This window comes from Anomaloglossus baeobatrachus, chromosome 9, assembly GCF_048569485.1.
Source record: "Anomaloglossus baeobatrachus isolate aAnoBae1 chromosome 9, aAnoBae1.hap1, whole genome shotgun sequence".
Lineage (NCBI taxonomy): Eukaryota > Metazoa > Chordata > Amphibia > Anura > Aromobatidae > Anomaloglossus > Anomaloglossus baeobatrachus.
Genome location: NC_134361.1, coordinates 146,511,199 through 146,535,360, shown reverse-complemented (window position 1 = coordinate 146,535,360; position 24,162 = coordinate 146,511,199). Strand labels below are relative to the sequence as shown.

General features: G+C 45.3%; 1 protein-coding gene across 1 annotated transcript in view; it reads right to left on the bottom strand.

The window, feature by feature from the left end:
- The window catches only part of DLG3 (discs large MAGUK scaffold protein 3), a 557,827-nt gene that overhangs the window by 386,270 nt on the left and 147,395 nt on the right, over positions 1 to 24,162 (bottom strand). The window lies entirely within an intron of this gene.

The window sequence follows — 24,162 nt, the reverse complement described above, 5'->3', positions numbered from 1 at the left end:
TGGACTTCATTACTGTCCCACTGGTGCCAAGCAATTTCCACCACCTCTGCATTCTTCCCTCCTGCACATTTTTGCAAAGCCATTTTAATTGAAAAGAGTGCTGCCAGTTAGTGGTATCCAAAAAGTGGCTCTTGGACTCCATTAGTGTCCCACTGGTGCCAAGCAATTTCCAGCACCTCTGCATTGCACCCTCAAGCTCATTTTTACTAAGCCATTATAATAGCAAACACTGAGAAAACTTAGTGGCATCCTAAAAGTGGCTGTCCGACTCCATTAGTGTCCCACTGGTGCCAAGCAATTTCCAGCACCTCTGAATTGCACCCTCAAGCTCATTTTTACTAAGCAATTATATTAGCAAACACTGAGAAAACTTAGTGGCATCCTAAAAGTGGCTGTTGGTCTTCATTAGTGTCCTACTGGTGCCAAGCAATTTCCAGCACCTCTGCATTGCACCCTCAAGCTCATTTTTACGAAGCCATTATAATAGCAAACACTGAGAAAACTTAGTCGCATCCTAAAAGTGGCTGTCGGACTCCATTAGTGTCCTACTGGTGCCAAGCAATTTCCAGCACCTCTGCATTGCACCCTCAAGCTCATTTTTACTAAGCCATTATAATAGCAAACACTGAGAAAACTTAGTGGCATCCTAAAAGTGGCTGTCCGACTCCATTAGTGTCCTACTGGTGCGAAGCAATTTCCAGCATCTCTGCACTGCACCCTCAAGCTCATTATTACTAAGCCATTATAATAGCAAACACTGAAGAAACTTAGTGGCATCCAAAAAGTGGCTGTTGGACTTCATTACTGTCCCACTGGTGCCAAGCAATTTCCACCACCTCTGCATTCTCCCCTCCTGCACATTTTTGCAAAGCCATTTTAATTGAAAAGAGTGCTGCCAGTTAGTGGCATCCAAAAAGTGGCTGTTGGACTCCATTAGTGTCCCACTGGTGCCAAGCAATTTCCAGCACCTCTGCATTGCACCCTCAAGCTCATTTTTACTAAGCCATTATAATAGCAAACACTGAGAAAACTTAGTGGCATCCTAAAAGTGGCTGTCCGACTCCATTAGTGTCCCACTGGTGCCAAGCAATTTCCAGCACCTCTACACTGAACCGTCAAGCTCATTTATACTAAGCCATTATAATAGCAAACACTGAGAAAACTTAGTGGCATCCTAAAAGTGGCTGTTGGACTTCATTAGTGTCCTACTGGTGCCAAGCAATTTCCACCACCTCTGCATTGCACCCTCAAGCTCATTTTTACTAAGCAATTATAATAGCAAACACTGAGAAAACTTAGTGGCATCCTAAAAGTGGCTGTCCGACTCCATTAGTGTCCCACTGGTGCCAAGCAATTTCCAGCACCTCTACATTGCACCGTCAAGCTCATTTATACTAAGCCATTATAATAGCAAACACTGAGGAAACTTAGTGGCATCCAAAAAGTGGCTGTCGAACTCCATTAGTGTCCCACTGGTGCCAAGCAATTTCCAGCACCTCTGAATTGCACCCTCAAGCTCATTTTTACTAAGCCATTATATTAACAAACACTGAGAAAACTTAGTGGCATCCTAAAAGTGGCTGTCGGACTCCATTAGTATCCCACTGGTGCCAAGCAATTTCCAGCACCTCTGCATTGCACCCTCAAGCTCATTTTTACTAAGCAATTATAATAGCAAACACTGAGAAAACTTAGTGGCATCCTAAAAGTGGCTGTCCGACTCCATTAGTGTCCCACTGGTGCCAAGCAATTTCCAGCATCTCTGCATTGCACCCTCAAGCTCATTTTTACTAAGCCATTATAATAGCAAACACTGAAGAAACTTAGTGGCATCGAAAAAGTGGCTGTTGGACTTCATTACTGTCCCACTGGTGCCAAGCAATTTCGACCACCTCTGCATTCTTCCCTCCTGCACATTTTTGCAAAGCCATTTTAATTGAAAAGAGTGCTGCCAGTTAGTGGCATCCAAAAAGTGGCTCTTGGACTCCATTAGTGTCCCACTGGTGCCAAGCAATTTCCAGCACCTCTGCATTGCACCCTCAAGCTCATTTTTACTAAGTAATTATAAGAGCAAACACGGAGAAAACTTAGTGGCATCCTAAAAGTGGTTGTCGGACTCCATTAGTGTCCCACTGGTGCCAAGCAATTTCCAGCACCTCTGAATTGCACCCTCAAGCTCATTTTTACTAAGCCATTATATTACAAACACTGAGAAAACTTAGTGGCATCCTAAAAGTGGCTGTCGGACTCCATTAGTGTCCCACTGGTGCCAAGCAATTTCCAGCACCTCTGCATTGCACCCTCAAGCTCATTTTTACTAAGCAATTATAATAGCAAACACTGAGAAAACTTAGTGGCATCCTAAAAGTGGCTGTCCGACTCCATTAGTGTCCCACTGGTGCCAAGCAATTTCCAGCATCTCTGCATTGCACCCTCAAGCTCATTTTTACTAAGACATTATAATAGCAAACACTGAAAAAACTTAGTGGCATCCAAAAAGTGGCTGTTGGACTTCATTACTGTCCCACTGGTGCCAAGCAATTTCCACCACCTCTGCATTCTTCCCTCCTGCACATTTTTGCAAAGCCATTTTAATTGAAAAGAGTGCTGCCAGTTAGTGGTATCCAAAAAGTGGCTCTTGGACTCCATTAGTGTCCCACTGGTGCCAAGCAATTTCCAGCACCTCTGCATTGCACCCTCAAGCTCATTTTTACTAAGCCATTATAATAGCAAACACTGAGAAAACTTAGTGGCATCCTAAAAGTGGCTGTCCGACTCCATTAGTGTCCCACTGGTGCCAAGCAATTTCCAGCACCTCTACATTGAACCGTCAAGCTCATTTATACTAAGCCATTATAATAGCAAACACTGAGGAAACTTAGTGGCATCCAAAAAGTGGCTGTCGGACTCCATTAGTGTCCCACTGGTGCCAAGCAATTTCCAGCACCTCTGAATTGCACCCTCAAGCTCATTTTTACTAAGCAATTATATTAGCAAACACTGAGAAAACTTAGTGGCATCCTAAAAGTGGCTGTTGGACTTCATTAGTGTCCTACTGGTGCCAAGCAATTTCCAGCACCTCTGCATTGCACCCTCAAGCTCATTTTTACGAAGCCATTATAATAGCAAACACTGAGAAAACTTAGTCGCATCCTAAAAGTGGCTGTCGGACTCCATTAGTGTCCCACTGGTGCCAAGCAATTTCCAGCACCTCTGCATTGCACCCTCAAGCTCATTTTTACTAAGCCATTATAATAGCAAACACTGAGAAAACTTAGTGGCATCCTAAAAGTGGCTGTCCGACTCCATTAGTGTCCTACTGGTGCGAAGCAATTTCCAGCATCTCTGCACTGCACCCTCAAGCTCATTATTACTAAGCCATTATAATAGCAAACACTGAAGAAACTTAGTGGCATCCAAAAAGTGGCTGTTGGACTTCATTACTGTCCCACTGGTGCCAAGCAATTTCCACCACCTCTGCATTCTCCCCTCCTGCACATTTTTGCAAAGCCATTTTAATTGAAAAGAGTGCTGCCAGTTAGTGGCATCCAAAAAGTGGCTGTTGGACTCCATTAGTGTCCCACTGGTGCCAAGCAATTTCCAGCACCTCTGCATTGCACCCTCAAGCTCATTTTTACTAAGCCATTATAATAGCAAACACTGAGAAAACTTAGTGGCATCCTAAAAGTGGCTGTCCGACTCCATTAGTGTCCCACTGGTGCCAAGCAATTTCCAGCACCTCTACACTGAACCGTCAAGCTCATTTATACTAAGCCATTATAATAGCAAACACTGAGAAAACTTAGTGGCATCCTAAAAGTGGCTGTTGGACTTCATTAGTGTCCTACTGGTGCCAAGCAATTTCCACCACCTCTGCATTGCACCCTCAAGCTCATTTTTACGAAGCCATTATAATAGCAAACACTGAGAAAACTTAGTGGCATCCTAAAAGTGGCTGTCGGACTCCATTAGTGTCCCACTGGTGCCAAGCAATTTCCAGCACCTCTGCATTGCACCCTCAAGCTCATTTTTACTAAGCCATTATAATAGCAAACACTGAGAAAACTTAGTGGCATCCTAAAAGTGGCTGTCCGACTCCATTAGTGTCCCACTGGTGCCAAGCAATTTCCAGCATCTCTGCATTGCACACTCAAGCTCATTATTACTAAGCCATTATAATAGCAAACACTGAAGAAACTTAGTGTCATCCAAAAAGTGGCTGTTGGACTTCATTACTGTCCCACTGGTGCCAAGCAATTTCCACCACCTCTGCATTCTCCCCTCCTGCACATTTTTGAAAAGCCATTTTAATTGAAAAGAGTGCTGCCAGTTAGTGGCATCCAAAAAGTGGCGGTTGGACTCCATTAGTGTCCCACTGGTGCCAAGCAATTTCCAGCACCTCTGCATTGCACCATCAAGCTCATTTTTACGAAGCCATTATAATAGCAAACACTGAGAAAACTTAGTGGCATCCAAAAAGTGGCTGTCGGACTCCATTAGTGTCCCACTGGTGCCAAGCAATTTCCAGCACCTCTGGATTGCACCCTCAAGCTCAATTTTACTAAGCCATTATAATAGCAAACACTGAGAAAACTTAGTGGCATCCTAAAAGTGGCTGTTGGACTTCATTAGTGTCCCACTGGTGCCAAGCAATTTCCAGCACCTCTGCATTATCCCCTCCTGCACATTTTTGCAAAGCCATTTTAATTGAAAAGAGAGCTGCCGGTTAGTGTCATCCAAAAAGTGGCTGTCGGACTCCATTAATGTCCCACTGGTGCCAAGCATGTTCCAGCACCTCTGCATTGCACCATCAAGCTCATTTTTACGAAGCCATTATAATAGCAAACACTGAGAAAACTTAGTGGCATCCAAAAAGTAGCTGTCCGACTCCATTAGTGTCCCACTGGTGCCAAGCAATTTCCATCATCTCTGCATTGCACCCTCAAGCTCATTTTTACTAAACCATTATAATAGCAAACACTGAAGAAACTTAGTGGCATCCAAAAAGTGGCTGTTGGACTTCATTACTGTCCTACTGGTGCCAAGCAATTTCCAGCACCTCTGCATTCTCCCCTCCTGCACATTTTTGCAAAGCCATTTTAATTGGAAAGAGTGCTGCCAGTTAGTGGCATCCAAAAAGTGGCTCTTGTACTCCATTAGTGTCCCACTGGTGTCAAGCAATTTCCAGCACCTCTGCATTGCACCCTCAAGCTCATTTTTACTAAGCCATTATAATAGCAAACACTGAGAAAACTTAGTGGCATCCACAAAGTGGCTGTCGGACTCCATCAGTGTCCCACTGGTGCCAAGCAACTTCCAGCGCCTCTGCATTGCACCCTCAAGCTCATTTTTACCAAGCCATTATAATAGCAAACACTGAGAAAACTTAGTGGCATCCAAAAAGTGGCTGTCGGACTCCATTAGTGTCCCACTGGTGCCAAGCAATTTCCAGCACCTCTGCATTGCACCCTCAAGCTCATTTTTCCTAAGCCATTATAATAGCAAACACTGAGAAAACTTAGTTGCATCCAGAAAGTGGCTGTCTGACTCCATTAGCATCCCACTGGTGCCAAGCAATTACCAGCACCTCTGCATTGCACCCTCAAGCTCATTTTTACTAAGCCATTATAATAGCAAACACTGAGAAAACTTAGTGGCATCAAGAAAGTGGCTGTCGGACTCCATTAGTGTCCCACTGGTGCCAAGCAATTTCCAGCATCTTTGCATTGCACCCTCAAGCTCATGTTTACTAAGCCATTATAATAGCAAACACTGAAGAAACTTAGTGACATCCAAAAAGTGGCTGTTGGACTTCATTACTGTCCCATTGGTGCCAAGCAATTTCCACCACCTCTGCATTCTTCCCTCCTGCACATTTTTGCAAAGCCATTTTAATTGAAAAGAGTGCTGCCAGTTAGTGGCATCCAAAAAGTGGCTCTTGGACTCCATTATTGTCCCACTGGTGCCAAGCAATTTCCAGCACCTCTGCATTGCACCCTCAAGCTCATTTTTACTAAGCCATTATAATAGCAAACACTGAGAAAACTTAGTGGCATCCTAAAAGTGGCTGTCCGACTCCATTAGTGTCCCACTGGTGCCAAGCAATTTTCAGCACCTCTACATTGCACTGTCAAGCTCATTTATACTAAGCCATTATAATAGCAAACACTGAGGATACTTAGTGGCATCCAAAAAGTGGCTGTCGGACTCCATTAGTGTCCCACTGGTGCCAAGCAATTTCCAGCACCTCTGCATTGTACCCTCAAGCTCAGTTTTACAAAGCCATTATAATAGCAAACACTGAGAAAACTTAGTGGCATCCTAAAAGTGTCTGTTGGACTTCATTACTGTCCCACTGGTGCCAAGCAATTTTCACCACCTCTGCATTCTCCCCTCCTGCACATTTTTGCAAAGCCATTTTAATTGAAAAGAGTGCTGCCAGTTAGTGGCATCCAAAAAGTGGCTCTTGGACAACATTAGTGTCCCACTGGTGCCAAGCAATTTCTATCACCTCTGCATTGCACCCTCAAGCTCATTTTTACTATGCCATTATATTAGCAAACACTGAGAAAACTTAGTGGCATCCTAAAAGTGGCTGTTGGACTTCATTAGTGTCCCACTGGTGCCAAGCAATTTCAAGCACCTTTGCATTGCACCCTCAAGCTCATTTTTACTAAGCCATTATAATAGCAAACACTGAGAAAACTTAGTGGCATCCTAAACGTGGCTGTCGGACTCCATTAGTGTCCCACTGGTGCCAAGCAATTTCCAGCACCTCTGCATTGCACCCTCAAGCTCATTTTTACTAAGCCATTATAATATCAAACACTGAGAAAACTTAGTGGCATCCTAAAAGTGGCTGTCCGACTCCATTAGTGTCCCACTGGTGCCAAGCAATTTCCAGCATCTCTGCATTGCACCCTCAAGCTCATTATTACTAAGCCATTATAATAGCAAACACTGAAGAAACTTAGTGGCATCCAAAAAGTGGCTGTTGGACTTCATTACTGTCCCACTGGTGCCAAGCAATTTCCACCACCTCTGCATTCTCCCCTCCTGCACATTTTTGCAAAGCCATTTTAATTGAAAAGAGTGCTGCCAGTTAGTGGCATCCAGAAAGTGGCTCTCGGAGTCCATTAGTGTCCCACTGGTGCCAAGCAATTTCCAGCACCTCTGCATTGCACCCTCAAGCTCATTTTTACTAAGCCATTATAATAGCAAACACTGAGAAAACTTAGTGGCATCCTAAAAGTAGCTGTCCGACTCCATTAGTGTCCCACTGGTGCCAAGCAATTTCCATCATCTCTGCATTGCACCCTCAAGCTCATTTTTACTAAACCATTATAATAGCAAACACTGAAGAAACTTAGTGGCATCCAAAAAGTGGCTGTTGGACTTCATTACTGTCCCACTGGTGCCAAGCAATTTCCAGCACCTCTGCATTCTTCCCTCCTGCACATTTTTGCAAAGCCATTTTAATTGAAAAGAGTGCTGCCAGTTAGTGGCATCCAAAAAGTGGCTCTTGTACTCCATTAGTGTCCCACTGGTGCCAAGCAATTTCCAGCACCTCTGCATTGCACCCTCAAGCTCATTTTTACTAAGCCATTATAATAGCAAACACTGAGAAAACTTAGTGGCATCCAAAAAGTGGCTGTCGGACTCCATCAGTGTCCCACTGGTGGTGCCAAGCAACTTCCAGCACCTCTGCATTGCACCCTCAAGCTCATTTTTCCTAAGCCATTATGATAGCAAACACTGAGAAAACTTAGTTGCATCCAGAAAGTGGCTGTCTGACTCCATTAGCGTCCCACTGGTGCCAAGCAATTACCAGCACCTCTGCATTGCACCCTCAAGCTCATTTTTACTAAGCCATTATAATAGCAAACACTGAGAAAACTTAGTGGCATCAAGAAAGTGGCTGTCGGACTCCATTAGTGTCCCACTGGTGCCAAGCAATTTCCAGCATCTCTGCATTGCACCCTCAAGCTCATTTTTACTAAGCCATTATAATAGCAAACACTGAAGAAACTTAGTGGCATCCAAAAAGTGGCTGTTGGACTTCATTACTGTCCCACTGGTGCCAAGCAATTTCCACCACCTCTGCATTCTTCCCTCCTGCATATTTTTGCAAAGCCATTTTAATTGAAAAGAGTGCTGCCAGTTAGTGGCATCCAAAAAGTGGCTCTTGGACTCCATTAGTATCCCACTGGTGCCAGGCAATTTCCAGCACCTCTGCATTGTACGCTCAAGCTCATTTTTACTAACCCATTATAATAGCAAACACTGAGAAAACTTAGTGGCATCAAGAAAGTCTCTGTCGGACTCCATTAGTGTCCCACTGGTGCCAAGCAATTTCCAGCATCTCTGCATTGCACCCTCAAGCTCATTTTTACTAAGCAATTATAATAGCAAACACTGAAGAAACTTAGTGGCATCCAAAAAGTGGCTGTTGGACTTCATTACTGTCCCACTGGTGCCAAGCAATTTCCATCACCTCTGCATTCTTCCCTCCTGCACATTTCTGCAAAGCGATTTTAATTGAAAAGAGTGCTGCCAGTTGGTGGCATCCAAAAAGTGGCTCTTGGACTCCATTAGTGTCCCACTGGTGCCAAGTAATTTCCAGCACCTCTGCATTGCACCCTCAAGCTCATTTTTACTAAGCCATTATAATAGCAAACACTGAGAAAACTTAGTGGCATCCAAAAAGTGGCTGTCGGACTCCATCAGTGTCCCACTGGTGGTGCCAAGCAACTTCCAGCACCTCTGCATTGCACCCTCAAGCTCATTTTTCCTAAGCCATTATGATAGCAAACACTGAGAAAACTTAGTTGCATCCAGAAAGTGTCTGTCTGACTCCATTAGCGTCCCACTGGTGCCAAGCAATTACCAGCACCTCTGCATTGCACCCTCAAGCTCATTTTTACTAAGCCATTATAATAGCAAACACTGAGAAAACTTAGTGGCATCAAGAAAGTGGCTGTCGGACTCCATTAGTGTCCCACTGGTGCCAAGCAATTTCCAGCATCTCTGCATTGCACCCTCAAGCTCATTTTTACTAAGCCATTATAATAGCAAACACTGAAGAAACTTAGTGGCATCCTAAAAGTGGCTGTTGGACTTCATTACTGTCCCACTGGTGCCAAGCAATTTCCACCACCTCTGCATTCTTCCCTCCTGCACATTTTTGCAAAGCCATTTTAATTGAAAAGAGTTCTGCCAGTTAGTGGCATCCAAAAAGTGGCTCTTGGACTCCATTAGTGTCCCACTGGTGCCAAGCAATTTCCAGCACCTCTGCATTGCACCCTCAAGCTCATTTTTACTAAGCCATTATAATAGCAAACACTGAGAAAACTTAGTGGCATCCTAAAAGTGGCTGTCCGACTCCATTAGTGTCCCACTGGTGCCAAGCAATTTTCAGCACCTCTACATTGCACTGTCAAGCTCATTTATACTAAGCCATTATAATAGCAAACACTGAGGATACTTAGTGGCATCCAAAAAGTGGCTGTCGGACTCCATTAGTGTCCCACTGGTGCCAAGCAATTTCCAGAACCTCTGCATTGTACCCTCAAGCTCAGTTTTACAAAGCCATTATAATAGCAAACACTGAGAAAACTTAGTGGCATCCTAAAAGTGGCTGTTGGACTTCATTACTGTCCCACTGGTGCCAAGAAATTTCCAGCACCTCTGGATTGCACCCTCAAGCGCATTTAAACTAAGCCATTATAATAGCAAACGCTGAAGAAACTTAGTGGCATCCAAAAAGTGTCTGTTGGACTTCATTACTGTCCCACTGGTGCCAAGCAATTTTCACCACCTCTGCATTCTCCCCTCCTGCACATTTTTGCAAAGCCATTTTAATTGAAAAGAGTGCTGCCAGTTAGTGGCATCCAAAAAGTGGCTCTTGGACAACATTAGTGTCCCACTGGTGCCAAGCAATTTCTATCACCTCTGCATTGCACCCTCAAGCTCATTTTTACTATGCCATTATATTAGCAAACACTGAGAAAACTTAGTGGCATCCTAAAAGTGGCTGTTGGACTTCATTAGTGTCCCACTGGTGCCAAGCAATTTCAAGCACCTTTGCATTGCACCCTCAAGCTCATTTTTACTAAGCCATTATAATAGCAAACACTGAGAAAACTTAGTGGCATCCTAAACGTGGCTGTCGGACTCCATTAGTGTCCCACTGGTGCCAAGCAATTTCCAGCACCTCTGCATTGCACCCTCAAGCTCATTTTTACTAAGCCATTATAATATCAAACACTGAGAAAACTTAGTGGCATCCTAAAAGTGGCTGTCCGACTCCATTAGTGTCCCACTGGTGCCAAGCAATTTCCAGCATCTCTGCATTGCACCCTCAAGCTCATTATTACTAAGCCATTATAATAGCAAACACTGAAGAAACTTAGTGGCATCCAAAAAGTGGCTGTTGGACTTCATTACTGTCCCACTGGTGCCAAGCAATTTCCACCACCTCTGCATTCTCCCCTCCTGCACATTTTTGCAAAGCCATTTTAATTGAAAAGAGTGCTGCCAGTTAGTGGCATCCAGAAAGTGGCTGTCGGACTCCATTAGTGTCCCACTGGTGCCAAGCAATTTCCAGCACCTCTGCATTGCACCCTCAAGCTCATTTTTACTAAGCCATTATAATAGCAAACACTGAGAAAACTTAGTGGCATCCTAAAAGTAGCTGTCCGACTCCATTAGTGTCCCACTGGTGCCAAGCAATTTCCATCATCTCTGCATTGCACCCTCAAGCTCATTTTTACTAAACCATTATAATAGCAAACACTGAAGAAACTTAGTGGCATCCAAAAAGTGGCTGTTGGACTTCATTACTGTCCCACTGGTGCCAAGCAATTTCCAGCACCTCTGCATTCTTCCCTCCTGCACATTTTTGCAAAGCCATTTTAATTGAAAAGAGTGCTGCCAGTTAGTGGCATCCAAAAAGTGGCTCTTGTACTCCATTAGTGTCCCACTGGTGCCAAGCAATTTCCAGCACCTCTGCATTGCACCCTCAAGCTCATTTTTACTAAGCCATTATAATAGCAAACACTGAGAAAACTTAGTGGCATCCAAAAAGTGGCTGTCGGACTCCATTAGCGTCCCACTGGTGCCAAGCAATTACCAGCACCTCTGCATTGCACCCTCAAGCTCATTTTTCCTAAGCCATTATGATAGCAAACACTGAGAAAACTTAGTTGCATCCAGAAAGTGTCTGTCTGACTCCATTAGCGTCCCACTGGTGCCAAGCAATTACCAGCACCTCTGCATTGCACCCTCAAGCTCATTTTTACTAAGCCATTATAATAGCAAACACTGAGAAAACTTAGTGGCATCAAGAAAGTGGCTGTCAGACTCCATTAGTGTCCCACTGGTGCCAAGCAATTTCCAGCATCTCTGCATTGCACCCTCAAGCTCATTTTTACTAAGCCATTATAATAGCAAACACTGAAGAAACTTAGTGGCATCCTAAAAGTGGCTGTTGGACTTCATTACTGTCCCACTGGTGCCAAGCAATTTCCACCACCTCTGCATTCTTCCCTCCTGCATATTTTTGCAAATCCATTTTAATTGAAAAGAGTGCTGCCAGTTAGTGGCATCCAAAAAGTGGCTCTTGGACTCCATTAGTGTCCCACTGGTGCCAGGTAATTTCCAGCACCTCTGCATTGTACGCTCAAGCTCATTTTTACTAACCCATTATAATAGCAAACACTGAGAAAACTTAGTGGCATCAAGAAAGTGGCTGTCGGACTCCATTAGTGTCCCACTGGTGCCAAGCAATTTCCAGCATCTCTGCATTGCACCCTCAAGCTCATTTTTACTAAGAAATTATAATAGCAAACACTGAAGAAACTTAGTGGCATCCAAAAAGTGGCTGTTGGACTTCATTACTGTCCCACTGGTGCCAACCAATTTCCATCACCTCTGCATTCTTCCCTCCTGCACATTTCTGCAAAGCGATTTTAATTGAAAAGAGTGCTGCCAGTTGGTGGCATCCAAAAAGTGGCTCTTGGACTCCATTAGTGTCCCACTGGTGCCAAGCAATTTCCAGCACCTCTGCATTGCACCCTCAAGCTCATTTTTACTAAGCCATTATAATAGCAAACACTGAGAAAACTTAGTGGCATCCTAAAAGTGGCTGTCCGACTCCATTAGTGTCCCACTGGTGCCAAGCAATTTCCAGCACCTCTACATTGCACTGTCAAGCTCATTTACACTAAGCCATTATAATAGCAAACACTGAGGATACTTAGTGGCATCCAAAAAGTGGCTGTCGGACTCCATTAGTGTCCCACTGGTGTCAAGCAATTTCCAGCACCTCTGCATTGTACCCTCAAGCTCAGTTTTACAAAGCCATTATAATAGCAAATACTGAGAAAACTTAGTGGCATCCTAAAAGTGGCTGTTGGACTTCATTACTGTCCCACTGGTGCCAAGAAATTTCCAGCACCTCTTGATTGCACCCTCAAGCGCATTTAAACTAAGCCATTATAATAGCAAACGCTGAAGAAACTTAGTGGCATCTAAAAAGTGTCTGTTGGACTTCATTACTGTCCCACTGGTGCCAAGCAATTTTCACCACCTCTGCATTCTCCCCTCCTGCACATTTTTGCAAAGCCATTTTAATTGAAAAGAGTGCTGCCAGTTAGTGGCATCCAAAAAGTGGCTCTTGGACAACATTAGTGTCCCACTGGTGCCAAGCAATTTCCATCACCTCTGCATTGCACCCTCAAGCTCATTTTTACTATGCCATTATATTAGCAAACACTGAGAAAACTTAGTGGCATCCTAAAAGTGGCTGTTGGACTTCATTAGTGTCCCACTGGTGCCAAGCAATTTCCAGCTCCTCTGCATTGCACCCTCAAGCTCATTTTTACTAAGCCATTATAATAGCAAACACTGAGAAAACTTAGTGGCATCCTAAACGTGGCTGTCGGACTCCATTAGTGTCCCACTGGTGCCAATCAATTTCCAGCATCTCTGCATTGCACCCTCAAGCTCATTATTACTAAGCCATTATAATAGCAAACACTGAAGAAACTTAGTGGCATCCAAAAAGTGGCTCTTGGACTCCATTAGTGTCCCACTGGTGCCAAGCAATTTCCAGCACCTCTGCATTGCACCCTCAAGCTCATTTTTACTAAGCCATTATAATAGCAAACACTGAGAAAACTTAGTGGCATCCTAAAAGTGGCTGTCGGACTCCATTAGTGTCCCACTGGTGACAAGCAATTTCCAGCACCTCTGCATTGCACCATCAAGCTCTTTTTTACGAAGCCATTATAATACCAAACACTGAGAAAACTTAGTGGCATCCAAAAAGTGGCTGTCGGACTCCATTAGTGTCCCACTGGTGCCAAGCAATTTCCAGCACCTCTGCATTGCACCCTCAAGCTCATTTTTACTAAACCATTATAATAGCAAATACTGAGAAAACTTAGTGGCATCCTAAAAGTGGCTGTCCGATTTCATTAGTGTCCCACTGGTGCCAGGCAATTTCCAGCATCTCTGCATTGCACCCTCAAGCTCATTATTACTAAGCCATTATAATAGCAAACACTGAAGAATCTTAGTGGCATCGAAAAAGTGGCTGTTGGACTTCACTACTGTCCCACTGGTGGCAAGCAATTTCCAGCACCTCTGCATTCTCCCCTCCTGCACATTTTTGCAAAGCCATTTTAATTGAAAAGAGTGCTGCCAGTTAGTGGCATCCAGAAAGTGGCTGTCGGACTCCATTAGTGTCCCACTGGTGCCAAGCAATTTCCAGCACCTCTGCATTGCACCCTCAAGCACATTTTTACTAAGCCAAATTTAATAGCAAACACTGAGAAAACGTAGTGGCATCCTAAAAGTGGCTTTTGGACTTCATTAGTATCCCACTGGTGCCAAGCAATTTCCAGTACCTCTGCATTGCACCCTCAAGCTCATTTTTACTAAGCCATTATAATAGCAAACACTGAGAAAACTTAGTGGCATCCAAAAAGTGGCTGTCGGACTCCATTAGTGTCCCACTGGTGCCAAGCAATTTCCAGCACCTCTGCATTGCACCCTCAAGCTCATTTTTACTAAGCCATTATAATAGCAAACACTGAGAAAACTTACTGGCATCCAAAAAGTGGCTGTCGGACTCCATTAGTGTTCCACTGTGCCAGGCAATTTCCAGCACCTCTACATTGCACCCTCAAGCTCATTTTTACTAAGCCATTATAATAGCAAACACTGACAAAAATTTAGTGGCATCCAAAAAGTGGCTGTCGGACTCCATTAGTGTCCCAGTGGTGCCAAGCAATTTCCAGCACCTCTGCATTGCACCCTCAAGCACATTTTTACTAAGCCATTATAATAGCAAACACTGAGAAAACTTAGTGGCATCCAAAAAGTGGCTGTCGGACTCCATTAGTGTCCCACTGGTGCCAAGCAATTTCCAGCACCTCTGCATTGCACCCTCAAGCTCAATTTTACTAAGCCATTATAATAGCAAATACTGAGAAAACTTAGTGGCATCCAAAAAGTGGCTGTCGGACTCCATTAGTGTCCCACTGGTGCCAATCAATTTCCAGAACCTCTACATTGCACCCTCAAGCTCATTCTTACTAAGCCATTATAATAGCAAACACTGAGAAAACATAGTGGCATCCTAAAAGTGGCTGTTGGACTTCATTAGTGTCCCACTGGTGCCAAGCAATTTCCAGCACCTCTGTATTGCACCCTCAAGCTCATTTTTACTAAGCCATTATAATAGCAAACACTGAGAAAGCTTAGTGGCATCCAAAAAGTGGCTGTCGGATTCCATTAGTGTCCCACTGGAGCCAAGCAATTTCCAGGACCTCTGCATTGCACCCTCAAGCTCATTTTTACTAAGCCATTATAATAGCAAACACTGAGAAAATCTAGTGGCATCCAAAAAGTGGCTGTTGGACTTCATTAGTGTCCCACTGGTGCCAAGCAATTTCCAGCACCTCTGCATTGCACCCTTAAGTAGAGTTGAGCGCGGTTCGTGGTTCGTGGTTCTCCAGTTCTAGGCTCGAGTGATTTTGGGGCCTGTTCTTGATCGAACTAGAACTCGAGCTTTTTGCAAAAGCTCGATAGTTCTAGAAACGTTCGAGAACGGTTCTAGCAGCAAAAAACCAGCTAAATCCTAGCTTGGTTTCTGCTGTAATAGTGTAAGTCACTCTGTGAATCACACTATTATCACATTTCAGTGTATAGTGTGCGTGAACAGCGCCTTCAGATCACTGCTGTTTCTATAATGGCGATCGCCATTTTTTTTTTTTTTTTCTTGTCTTCCTTCCCTAAGCGCGCGCGTCTTGTGGGGCGGGCCAGCATGTCAGCCAATCCCAGACACACACAGCTAAGTGGACTTTGAGCCAGAGAAGCAACGGCATGTGTGATAGGATGTCCATGTCACATGTCCCTGCATTATAAAACCGGACATTTTCTTCCAGGACGCCATTATCTGCCTTCTGCGTCTTTGGTGTCAGACATCACTGTCGCAGCTCCGTCCTCCTGAGTCCTATCGCCGATACAGCTGTATGCGCTGCATACACAGCGTTAGACAGCTTAGGGAGAGCACTTTATAGCAGTCCTTTTAAGGGCTCAAACCGGCAGGGTCAGAGTTAAGGTGACAGGTCCTGAAAACAGCGCCAGCGTCTGTGTAGCCAAGGTCAGGGATTTCCTCCCTGCATTTCCCTATTAGGAGGGATAGAAAGGCAGGCTTCCATTCCTCTACCCATACCCACAATCCTGCCACTGTACCCTCCTGTCCTCTGCACACTCCAACTCATTATAACTAAGCCATTATACTAGCAAACACTCAGTGTACCTAGTGGCATCCTATACGTGGCTATTGGACTTTGCTATAGTCCCACTAGTGCAAAGACATTTGCAGAGCGCATCTGCCTGCGTTGCACACTCCAACTCATTCTAACTAAGCCATTATACTAGCAAACACTCAGTGTACCTAGTGGCATCCTATACGTGGCTATTGGACTTAGCTATAGTCCCACTAGTGCAAAGACATTTGCAGAGCGCGTCTGCCTGCATTGCACACTCCAACTCATTATAACTAAGCCATTATACTAGCAAACACTCAGTGTACCTAGTGGCATCCTATACGTGGCTATTGGACTTAGCTATAGTCCCACTAGTGCAAAGACATTTGCAGAGCGCGTCTGCCTGCGTTGCACACTCCAACTCATGATAACTAAGCCATTAGACTAGCAAACACTCAGTGTACCTAGTGGCATCCTATACGTGGCTATTGGACTTTGCTATAGTCCCACTAGTGCAAAGACATTTGCAGAGCGCATCTGCCTGCGTTGCACACTCCAACTCATTATAACTAAGCCATTAGACTAGCAAACACTCAGTGTACCTAGTGGCATCCTATACGTGGCTATTGGACTTAGCTATAGTCCCACTAGTGCAAAGACATTTGCAGAGCGCGTCTGCCTGCATTGCACACTCCAACTCATTATAACTAAGCCATTATACTAGTAAACACTCAGTGTACCTAGTGGCATCCTATACGTGGCTATTGGACTTTGCTATAGTCCCACTAGTGCAAAGACATTTGCAGAGCGCATCTGCCTGCGTTGCACACTCCAACTCATTATAACTAAGCCATTAGACTAGCAAACACTCAGTGTACCTAGTGGCATCCTATACGTGGCTATTGGACTTTACTATAGTCCCACTAGTGCAAAGACATTTGCAGAGCGCATCTGCCTGCGTTGCACACTCCAACTCATTATAACTAAGCCATTAGACTAGCAAACACTCAGTGTACCTAGTGGCATCCTATACGTGGCTATTGGACTTTGCTATAGTCCCACTAGTGCAAAGACATTTGCAGAGCGCATCTGCCTGCGTTGCACACTCCAACTCATTATAACTAAGCCATTATACTAGCAAACACTCAGTGTACCTAGTGGCATCCTATCTGTGGCTATTGGACTTTGCTATAGTCCCACTAGTGCAAAGACATTTGCAGAGCGCGTCTGCCTGCATTGCACACTCCAACTCATTATAACTAAGCCATTATACTAGCAAACACTCAGTGTACCTAGTGGCATCCTATCTGTGGCTATTGGACTTTGCTATAGTCCCACTAGTGCAAAGACATTTGCAGAGCGCGTCTGCCTGCATTGCACACTCCAACTCATTATAACTAAGCCATTATACTAGCAAACACTCAGTGTACCTAGTGGCATCCTATACATGGCTATTGGACTTAGCTATAGTCCCACTAGTGCAAAGACATTTGCAGAGCGCGTCTGCCTGTATTGCACACTCCAACTCATTATAACTAAGCCATTATACTAGCAAACACTCAGTGTACCTAGTGGCATCCTATACGTGGCTATTGGACTTAGCTATAGTCCCACTAGTGCAAAGACATTTGCAGAGCGCGTCTGCCTGCGTTGCACACTCCAACTCATGATAACTAAGCCATTAGACTAGCAAACACTCAGTGTACCTAGTGGCATCCTATACGTGGCTATTGGACTTTGCTATAGTCCCACTAGTGCAAAGACATTTGCAGAGCGCATCTGCCTGCGTTGCACACTCCAACTCATTATAACTAAGCCATTAGACTAGCAAACACTCAGTGTACCTAGTGGCATCCTATACGTGGCTATTGGACTTTGCTATAGTCCCACTAGTGCAAAGACACTTGCCGAGCGCATCTGCCTGCGTTGCACACTCCAACTCATTATAACTAAGCCATTAGACTAGCAAACACTCAGTGTACCTAGTGGCATCCTATACGTGGCTATTGGACTTTGCTATAGTCCCACTAGTGCAAAGACATTTGCAGAGCGCATCTGCCTGTATTGCACACTCCAACTCATTATAACTAAGCCATTAGACTAGCAAACACTCAGTGTACCTAGTGGCATCCTATACGTGGCTATTGGACTTTGCTCTAGTCCCACTAGTGCAAAGACATTTGCAGAGCGCATCTGCCTGCGTTGCACACTCCAACTCATTATAACTAAGCCATTAGACTAGCAAACACTCAGTGTACCTAGTGGCATCCTATCTGTGGCTATTGGACTTTGCTATAGTCCCACTAGTGCAAAGACATTTGCAGAGCGCATCTGCCTGCGTTGCACACTCCAACTCATTATAACTAAGCCATTATACTAGCAAACACTCAGTGTACCTAGTGGCATCCTATCTGTGGCTATTGGACTTTGCTATAGTCCCACTAGTGCAAAGACATTTGCAGAGCGCGTCTGCCTGCATTGCACACTCCAACTCATTATAACTAAGCCATTATACTAGCAAACACTCAGTGTACCTAGTGGCATCCTATCTGTGGCTATTGGACTTTGCTATAGTCCCACTAGTGCAAAGACATTTGCAGAGCGCGTCTGCCTGCATTGCACACTCCAACTCATTATAACTAAGCCATTATACTAGCAAACACTCAGTGTACCTAGTGGCATCCTATACGTGGCTATTGGACTTTGCTATAGTCCCACTAGTGCAAAGACATTTGCAGAGCGCATCTGCCTGCGTTGCACACTCCAACTCATTATAACTAAGCCATTATACTAGCAAACACTCAGTGTACCTAGTGGCATCCTATCTGTGGCTATTGGACTTTGCTATAGTCCCACTAGTGCAAAGACATTTGCAGAGCGCGTCTGCCTGCATTGCACACTCCAACTCATTATAACTAAGCCATTATACTAGCAAACACTCAGTGTACCTAGTGGCATCCTATCTGTGGCTATTGGACTTTGCTATAGTCCCACTAGTGCAAAGACATTTGCAGAGCGCGTCTGCCTGCATTGCACACTCCAACTCATTATAACTAAGCCATTATACTAGCAAACACTCAGTGTACCTAGTGGCATCCTATACATGGCTATTGGACTTAGCTATAGTCCCACTAGTGCAAAGACATTTGCAGAGCGCGTCTGCCTGTATTGCACACTCCAACTCATTATAACTAAGCCATTATACTAGCAAACACTCAGTGTACCTAGTGGCATCCTATACGTGGCTATTGGACTTAGCTATAGTCCCACTAGTGCAAAGACATTTGCAGAGCGCGTCTGCCTGTATTGCACACTCCAACTCATTATAACTAAGCCATTAGACTAGCAAACACTCAGTGTACCTAGTGGCATCCTATCTGTGGCTATTGGACTTAGCTATAGTCCCACTAGTGCAAAGACATTTGCAGAGCGCGTCTGCCTGCGTTGCACACTCCAACTCATGATAACTAAGCCATTAGACTAGCAAACACTCAGTGTACCTAGTGGCATCCTATACGTGGCTATTGGACTTTGCTATAGTCCCACTAGTGCAAAGACATTTGCAGAGCGCATCTGCCTGCGTTGCACACTCCAACTCATTATAACTAAGCCATTAGACTAGCAAACACTCAGTGTACCTAGTGGCATCCTATACGTGGCTATTGGACTTTGCTATAGTCCCACTAGTGCAAAGACACTTGCCGAGCGCATCTGCCTGCGTTGCACACTCCAACTCATTATAACTAAGCCATTAGACTAGCAAACACTCAGTGTACCTAGTGGCATCCTATACGTGGCTATTGGACTTTGCTATAGTCCCACTAGTGCAAAGACATTTGCAGAGCGCATCTGCCTGCGTTGCACACTCCAACTCATTATAACTAAGCCATTAGACTAGCAAACACTCAGTGTACCTAGTGGCATCCTATACGTGGCTATTGGACTTTGCTATAGTCCCACTAGTGCAAAGACATTTGCAGAGCGCATCTGCCTGCGTTGCACACTCCAACTCATTATAACTAAGCCATTAGACTAGCAAACACTCAGTGTACCTAGTGGCATCCTATACGTGGCTATTGGACTTTGCTCTAGTCCCACTAGTGCAAAGACATTTGCAGAGCGCATCTGCCTGCGTTGCACACTCCAACTCATTATAACTAAGCCATTATACTAGCAAACACTCAGTGTACCTAGTGGCATCCTATCTGTGGCTATTGGACTTTGCTATAGTCCCACTAGTGCAAAGACATTTGCAGAGCGCGTCTGCCTGCATTGCACACTCCAACTCATTATAACTAAGCCATTATACTAGCAAACACTCAGTGTACCTAGTGGCATCCTATCTGTGGCTATTGGACTTTGCTATAGTCCCACTAGTGCAAAGACATTTGCAGAGCGCGTCTGCCTGCATTGCACACTCCAACTCATTATAACTAAGCCATTATACTAGCAAACACTCAGTGTACCTAGTGGCATCCTATACGTGGCTATTGGACTTAGCTATAGTCCCACTAATGCAAAGACATTTGCAGAGCGCATCTGCCTGCGTTGCACACTCCAACTCATTATAACTAAGCCATTAGACTAGCAAACACTCAGTGTACCTAGTGGCATCCTATACGTGGCTATTGGACTTTGCTATAGTCCCACTAGTGCAAAGACATTTGCAGAGCGCGTCTGCCTGCATTGCACACTCCAACTCATTATAACTAAGCCATTACACTAGCAAACACTCAGTGTACCTAGTGGCATCCTATACGTGGCTATTGGACTTTGCTATAGTCCCACTAGTGCAAAGACATTTGCAGAGCGCGTCTGCCTGCATTGCACACTCCAACTCATTATAACTAAGCCATTATACTAGCAAACACTCAGTGTACCTAGTGGCATCATATACGTGGCTATTGGACTTAGCTATAGTCCCACTAGTGCAAAGACATTTGCAGAGCGCATCTGCCTGCGTTGCACACTCCAACTCATTATAACTAAGCCATTATACTAGCAAACACTCAGTGTACCTAGTGGCATCCTATACGTGGCTATTGGACTTAGCTATAGTCCCACTATTGCAAAGACATTTGCAGAGCGCGTCTGCCTGCGTTGCACACTCCAACTCATGATAACTAAGCCATTAGACTAGCAAACACTCAGTGTACCTAGTGGCATCCTATACGTGGCTATTGGACTTTGCTATAGTCCCACTAGTGCAAAGACATTTGCAGAGCGCATCTGCCTGCGTTGCACACTCCAACTCATTATAACTAAGCCATTAGACTAGCAAACACTCAGTGTACCTAGTGGCATCCTATACGTGGCTATTGGACTTTGCTATAGTCCCACTAGTGCAAAGACATTTGCAGAGCGCATCTGCCTGCGTTGCACACTCCAACTCATTATAACTAAGCCATTAGACTAGCAAACACTCAGTGTACCTAGTGGCATCCTATACGTGGCTATTGGACTTTGCTATAGTCCCACTAGTGCAAAGACATTTGCAGAGCGCATCTGCCTGCGTTGCACACTCCAACTCATTATAACTAAGCCATTAGACTAGCAATTTTTGCTGCCAGTTTAAGGCCTGTAGTTGCATTGTCAGGGATATTTATTCTTTATTATTCTGCTGTTAATAAAGCTAGACCACCACTGCAATCTACACCACCTCTCAATTTTTACTACCACATTTTCAGTCCACAATCTTGTCGCAATCAACATGAGTGGCAAAATGACAGATGCTGGTGGAAAGGGGAAGAGGCGTGGTGTAAAAGGCAAAAAAGGTTTTGTCCGTGGGGAAGGTGGCAAAGCTCCATTATCATCTGCTGAAGATAGACCCTCTACCAGCAAAAGTAAGATGTCTACTACTTACCATGGACAATCCGATGTGCTCCCTTTTTTACGGACACGAACAACAGGAAGAAAGGTAGATGATGGGCAAAAAAGGAAAATGCTTGAATGGATCTCAAGTGGTCCAACAAGTGCCCTCTCAGCCACTTCAAGTACCGCATCCAAAAAACACCAGTCCTCTGAGTTGTCATCCCAATCACACTTGATTTCTCCCAGCTCTGAAGTCTCCATCAGCCCTGCACAGTATGGTGGAACTGAGATGGCTGAGTCTGCAGAGCTGTTCAGTCACACTATAGCCTGGGAATCAGAGGTCTGCTCCCAAGCTACAGTGAGTACAGAACAGGAAATGGTCTGCAGTGATGCCCAGAACCTTTGTGACTCGGATTCAGGCCGTGAGGAACAAGTTTCTGAGCATAATGTTGACCCTTTGTCACAAACTGTAACACCTGTGGTTATAGACAATGAGGAACATTCTGATGAAGATGAGACGCAGATACCCGATTGGGATGACAACTTAAATATTCGGTCAGGGCAAGAAGAGGCTCGGTCAGAGAGGGAGGGGAGTGCAAACACAACAATTGATGATGAAGTTCTAGATCCCACCTACTGTCAACCCCCAGTCAGGCACTCGAGGAGGTCAACAGAGGCGGTGGAGGAGGATGCAACCGACGACGAAGTTACCTTGCGCCTTCCTGGACAGAGTCGGAGCACTGGTAGCACGTCTACAACTGCATCCTCAGCCACCACTCTGCCTCTGAGCATTATTCGGGGTGGATCAACAGGTCGCATGGCCTCTAAGCCTTGCCTAGCCTGGTCCTTTTTTGACATAGAAAAAGATCGCCCAAATTATGTGATATGTAAAATTTGTCATGGTCGTCTTAGTAGAGGTCAAAACCTCAGCAGTTTGACAACTTCTTCCATGAATCGTCACATGAATAAATATCATATGGCCCGGTGGGAAGCTCACCGTGCTGCAATGCGGCCTAGCGGAGCAAACCATCCACCGCCTGCCCCTTCCAGTGCATCCGCGCGCTCGTCATCTTCTAGGACTGTTGGGACAGCTGTCACACCTGTTTTTCCACCCACAACTTCCACCACTGTAACCGCAACAGGCAGTTTGCTTGGTAGGTCGTCAGTTGTTTTGGAAGGGGAAACAAGTGAGTGTGTACAGCTCTCTCAGACATCGATAGCACCAACTTTGGATGAAGGCAACATCATGTCTCCGCCTGCACTTTCCTCACAAAGCTGCATTTTTCCAGGGACACCCTACTCAACACCGTCTACACACAGCTGCCAGATCTCTGTCCCTCAGATGTGGTCAAATAAAAGGCCACTTCCTGCGACCCATGACAAAGCAAAGAGGTTGACTCTATCCCTCTGTAAGCTGTTGGCTACCGAAATGCTGCCTTTCCGCCTAGTGGACACACAGGATTTTAGAGACCTTATGTCTGTCGCTGTGCCCCAGTACCAGATGCCTAGTCGCCACTACTTCTCTAAGAAAGGTGTGCCCGCACTACACCAGCATGTCGCACACAACATCACCGCTTCCTTGAGAAACTCTGTGTGTGAACGGGTGCATTTCACCACCGATACTTGGACCAGTAAGCATGGACAGGGACGTTACATGTCGCTGACTGGGCACTGGGTAACTATGGTGATAGATGGTGAAGGGTCTGCTGCACAAGTCTTGCCGTCCCCACGACTTGTGTGTCAATCCTCTGTCTGTCCAAGTTCCGCCACTGCTTCTGCATCCTCCACCTCATCTGGGTCCTCCACCTCCGCCCCAAGCCTGCCTGGTCAGGCCACCAGCGTTCTCACTGCGCAGAAGGAATCACGCACTCCTCATTACTATGCTGGCAGCAGAGCGCAACGGCATCAGGCGGTCTTTAGCTTGACATGTCTTGGGAATAAGAGTCACACAGCTGAGGAGTTGTGGTCAGCTCTGCGGTCCGAGTTTAATAAATGGTTGTCTCCACTCAACCTGCAGCCTGGTAAGGCCGTGTGCGACAATGCTGCAAACCTGGGTGCGACCCTTCGCCTGGGCAAGGTGACACACGTACCTTGTATGGCTCACGTGTTGAACCTTGTCGTCCAGCAATTTTTAACACACTATCCCGGCCTAGATGGCCTTCTGAACAGGGCATGAAAACTGTCTGCTCACTTCCGCCGTTCAAGCGCCGCAGCAGAGCGACTTGCATCGCTCCAGAAGTCTTTCGGCCTGCCAGTTCATCGCCTGAAATGCGATGTGGCGACACGCTGGAATTCAACTCTCCACATGTTACAGCGACTGTGGCAGCACCGCAGAGCCCTGGTGCAATACGTCATGACGTATAGCCTGGGCCAACGAGATGCAGAGGTGGGGCAGATCACCCTGATGGAGTGGTCTCAGATCAAGGACCTATGCACCCTTCTGCACAGTTTCGACATGGCGACGAATATGTTTAGCGCTGACAATGCCATTATCAGCATGACGATTTCAGTCATTTACATGCTGGAGCACACGCTAAACACTATTCGGAGTCAGGGGGTGGGACAACATGAA